Here is a 5,838-nt window from a genome sequence, read left to right as displayed (position 1 = left end):
CTTCCCTAATGACCTTTATAGGTACATTACAATTTTACAAAAGGATTCTGCATTTATAACTATTAACATCGGGTGGAGATAAACAAATAAATAGTGATAATAAAAATTGAGCAAAATAAGTCTATGCATGGCCAACTCTTCTGGTTGGTTCTCACGGTTGTCATGAATGAAAAAATATGATAGTTGATTGGCTTGTCTTCCAACAAATCAGTAAAACCTCGTGCATAAACTACTTATATGTTATTGGAATGAAGTGGAATAGAATGATTATTCCATCAGAATGTCCATTCTCACGTTTGGTTCACTAAAAGAATAATATACATTGTAATGGAATCATCATTCACCATTGTGAGGGAATCATCATTTCAGAAGGAGACTAAGGAATTCCAATCCACATTCATTCCAATCAACCAACCACTACCTTAGGATGATGTTTTGTGGAAAGTTGTTCATATTAGTCAGTCACGAGGTTAAAATTTTAGTTAGAACTTGTAAATCTGGAATAAAAATACAACTCTTGTATCACTATTGACCAATAGGCAACTAGATTAGTCTCCACCTTGCTGTTGCAAATGACATTATCGATGACAGTGTCCACCATTTTATTTTTCAATTTTCTAAGTGAGAAAAAAAAGGTGGTGGAAAACCTCAAAGATGCTTCCAAGTTAGAAAAGCCTGAGGATGCCCCACACATCTTTCCTGAGATTTACTTTAGTCAACAATCCAGCACGCAAAATAGTATAAGCATGGCAGATACATCATTAAAAAGGCCATGAGCATGACAAAACTAACTAATTTAGAGAAGCATCAAGTAGACCTACTTGAAAAGAACATCTTTCGATTCCTCTGAACTTAGTTCTGCAGCCAAGAATATGAGAGTTGAAATTAGTTATACAATGAATTCTTCTATTTTCTTTAAGAACACAGTGGACATGCACAAACTACATTTTGAGGCCCTAAATCAAGTGAGTTGGATTTGGAACTAATTATGCTTATTACTAACATGAATCCAACCTTGGCAGTACAAACACAGGCAATGCATATCCAGATATTCAATTAAAAGAAGTTTACTTTAAACAGCTTCTGGATGGAAAGGGTTGGCCGAAAATTAAAAACAATGTGATTTAGGAGGAGAACCAACAAATTCTAAGCCAGGATAGAGGTGGTAAAATATAATGATAGACCACTTATTTGCAATTTCTAACGTCTATGCTGAATAAGAGTATTACTTCTATCATGAGCCGAACCCGCCCCAATGGGTTAAGGATATAACCGGCCAGTAATCACGAGATTACCTACGGCCTTAAACCAAATCAGATATATTTTAACAGAGTTAAAGGGGGGCCAAACGGAAACAATTTCAAACTTTTGTTCATAGAGCTGTGCTTACATGGCACGTCATAACATTTCACAAACATACATTAATAACTCACATCAAGGAAAGTTAACATATAAGCTTTACACAACAGGATCATTCAAGTCATGGTCAGCCAATCAAAACTATATACAACCGTAATCCAAAGTTCTCGCCAACATGACAAAAAAAAATATAACAAAATAGCAAAAGGGCGAAAACAAGTCTCGTGCGTGAGACGTATGGGCTGACTCTTCAAAACCTTGACTGTTTCACACAAACTTCACTGAGGCTGGGTTTGGACCTCCCTTGGCTCACCTACAGACACATGAATGAGCGTGAGCGAAAGCCCAGTGAATAATATCAAAGAAAGAAGATAAACAAACGGTATTTAGAACAACATACATTAGATGGCCTTGGGCCCAATTCATATTTCTATCTAGTATATATATATAGGTCAAATGACTGCACTTCCAAACGCATCAACCGGCCTCGGGCCCAATTCATTCATGTCCGACGGCCTTTGGCCTAATTGTTCCTGTCCAACGGCCTTTGGCCCAATTGTTCCTGTCCAACGGCCTTTAGCCCAATCATTCATGTCAAATGGCCTTTGGCCCATTCATTCATGTCAAACGGCCTTTGGCTCAATCATTTATGTCGAACGGCCTTTGGCCCAACCTTTCATGTCAAACGACCTTTGGCCCAATCAATCGTATCAAACGGCCCTTGGCCCGATCGTTTGGCATATCAAATATTTGTCCACAATTCAGATTAGCAATCTTATAAGTCTTATATAGAAGTAAGCAATAGGACAAATAATATACTTCAAAATATCTTTACTAAGATATTACTCACAGTGATCTGCCGGTGGATTTGCCCTCGTGCTTGACCCTACACATTTCATGAACATAATGGGTCACAAACGATTCATTCCGTTTTTAATTCAGACATTCCTCTTAGGTTTCGTTCTTATCCTTTTTAACTCATTTACAATGCTTAATGCATGCCTAAGAGTGCTTAGAAATGAAAGAGAACGGAAAATGAAACACGAAACATTCTTACAAATTTCAGAAATAGGGTTCCCCGCTCGAGCGCAGGTTGCCCCGCTCGAGCGGACCCCCTTTGGTCTGCCAAACTTCTGGTTACCTCATATTTATGCTCGAGTATGACTTCGGACACTCGAGCTGAGGGTCAAACATATGCCTTGGACGCTCGAGCGTGATTCTCCCCGCTCGAGCAGACGACAATGTCTGCAAAACTACTGGGAGCTAGCATTTCATGCTAAAGCGGCCATTACCCCGCTCAAGCGGACATGCCGAATTTTGGGTTTTCCAGAATTGTTTTGAGGCTCAAATTCAACATTCAATGGTTCCAAAGCTCGAATTAAGGTATCAAAAACATGGGAAGTGATCACATAACATGAGAGCATAGGAGATTCGAGACCAATCATGTAAAACCAAGATCAAATTCCCAAATTAGTCAACATTTCTCTTGTTATGATCAAAGCCCATGCATTCAAACTTCATATTCCCATTAATCAAACATGCATGTAAGTTTTGACTTCTAATTCTATTCCAAATGGTACAAATAAGGCTTATGATCATGGAACTTATGAAAATCATGCATGCATGTGAGATTTGGTGCCCAATTCTTCTTGTTCAACATGATTCATGCTTGAATATACAAAATTATAGCAATTATGCACATGCATGTTCATACAAGCTCCCAATTCAAAAATTCGATTCAAGTTATGCTCTTGATCACAAACAAACCTTGAACTTACAAAATTACAAATTCAAACTTATGAATTCATAACCAATTACTCACCTAGAGGCTCAAATCTTCCAAATTATAGTTAATTCTTGAGTGTAGCTTCAAGATCACGAAGTTCTTTAGTCAAATCTCTATCTTGAGCTCCCTCTCTCTCTAAATTCGGCCCTCTCTCTCTCTAGAGTACAATTTTCAGATGTTGAGCTCCGAACAAAATGGTGAGTTCAAGAGTATATGGGCCTATTTATATACACACCTCTAATCAAATTCCATTAACACTAATTAGTTGAGCATTATTAAATTAATTTAATCTGATTAATTCGTTCCGAATCGATTTTCAATTAAATTTCACCATAGGTTCTAAAAATTATGCTCATCATAATGGCGCAGCCAATTTCGGTTTCTGTGGCCGATAAGGCCCTCAATTTTCAGTTTCTAACAACAAGTTGAATAGATTTTCCTACGATGAACAGATAGAAATTCAAAATCACATATAATCATATAAATAACACTCAAAATCATATTAAACACATAATCATAACCATAATTAGGATCAATTAGCATAATACGGAACGGAGTTATCACAACTTCCATAGAAATACTTAAAAGCAAATGGGCTCATGAAGATAAAATTCAATTCTAGGACAGTGAACAATTATACGCCCATAACGCACAGGATGCAATAGATTTGTAGCCCAAAAAAGCTACATAGGAGAAGTATGACATGAACTCTGAAACAATTCCATTGGTCAATCACAGTAGCCCAGCCTAAGAAACATTTGTAACCAGACACAAAGTGCAACAAGGTATTCTGAAAACATAGCGCAGACTAAAAAAACTAAGAATCCCATAACACCATGTGTCACCATAACTGAGATGCTTTAGTTTACTATAAGTATGGTATTCTCCAATGTTAGCATTTCCAATATAAAAGCATAACATAACAGCAATTAGAAGATCTGTGTTACCATAGGCCTCCATAAACTTGGGATCACCGGATGATTTTGGATCTACAACACAATAGAAAAAATAACGACAATTTTAAGTGTGTAAACCATATCTAAAAAATGAAATAACAGTACTTCTCAGACAAGTGGGAGATCTCACTAAGCTTTATAAGAAAGGACATCATATAGGCTGACAAATTGTTTTACGGAAGCAAAATTTACTATTCTATAACATGTTAAAAAAAGCAGCAAATAAAGGCTACAATTGTTATAGTCAAATTGGGAAAGATAAAGCTTGTAGTTTAACAGACAAATAAATAGATTTTGCATACTTTTTCTAAGATGGCAGGGTCAACAAGGCAATAACAAATGAGCCTAGAAGACGGCAAAAACAGGAAAAAAATTCCTTTTATGATCATATAAATTTTTATTTCTTACCAATTAGATCAACAAGAATAGGAAAATTATCCAATGGAAGCAATCATTATGTCCAAAAAAAGGCTAGGAGCATGACAATGGAACATACCAGAGAAGAATTGTCAAACCAAACTTAGACGTCAGCGTTGAGCAAATGCAAGCACAACAGCAACCTCGACCTTAAAGGAGCAGCAATAATATACCATTGAGGATGTAAAAAGAAGCAAGATAACGAAAAATGAAAGAAGAAAAAATGGGAAATAAAATAAAAATGATTTTTTTTTATTTTACTATATTAATAAAAGAAAGGGAAAATAACTAATAAGTCCTATTTTGCTCTTAAGATTACTGTGAAGTCCTATCAAGTTTCAATATAGACACCTAAGTGCTATTTTTCATGACATATTTTCAAAAAGTTCATTATTCCATAATGGTAGATGTTATTTCAATTTTACCCCCCATTTAATTTGAACAATTTCATAAATATTTTTAATTGTTCAAATTATGATAGTATATTAAAAAAAGCATAAATCGCAATGAAAAAAATTATCAATAAGTTCTATTTTATTTTGAAAATTATTATTGAGTCATATCAAATTTCAATATTAACAAATAAATCTTTTTTTATAAATTGTTATTAAAAAAAATCCAATTGTTCATAATAGCATATTTTATTTTCATTTTATATTTTTCATTAAAATATGAACAAAAAAATTCAATTGTTCGTGTAAAACACTTCCCCTCCCCCCTTCTCTTTTGGTCAGGAAAAAAGATAGGTCATTGCTATTATTACTACTGCTATCAATGCCAAATTGCCACTGCTTTATTACTAGTGATCAGTACAGAACTGTGGGGACATAATTTTTGAATGACAACACGTGGCTGAAGTGTCACCGAAGTGCCAGCCGAGGTGCCACGTGTCCTGGCCATGACGCTGAGATCATCTCGGCTAGGCCTAGGTTATGTGCGAAGATATCAGAATCTGGGATAAGCAGATAAGGGACAAGAGTCCTAGAATGAGAGAGGACTTCAGTTTTGGTAAAGAGAAGACTCTTAGAGAGTTTATCCCAATCCTACTGGGAGTCCAAGATTAGCAGTAATCCTAAGTCCATTGAAACTAAGCTTCTATTGGGACTAGGTTTGCGTTGGCTATAAAAGAGAGGCACCCTCATGGGTCTAAGGTATGCTTTTTATACTCTGAATAGTGAGTTAAGCACTTTTGCTATCTTTGAGAGATAACTGACTTGATCGTCGGAGTGCCCCCGGGTGGACGAACCACCGTCGGAATCTCTTCTTTTTGTGACAGGTCGTTCGGGCCTAATCTATTCTGCCAGTGTTCTCTAGCTGAGT

The sequence above is a fragment of the Camellia sinensis genome, chromosome 10, assembly GCF_055761805.1.
Source record: "Camellia sinensis isolate YWXY chromosome 10, ASM5576180v1, whole genome shotgun sequence".
NCBI classification, from domain to species: domain Eukaryota; kingdom Viridiplantae; phylum Streptophyta; class Magnoliopsida; order Ericales; family Theaceae; genus Camellia; species Camellia sinensis.
This window is presented reverse-complemented; position numbering follows the sequence as displayed.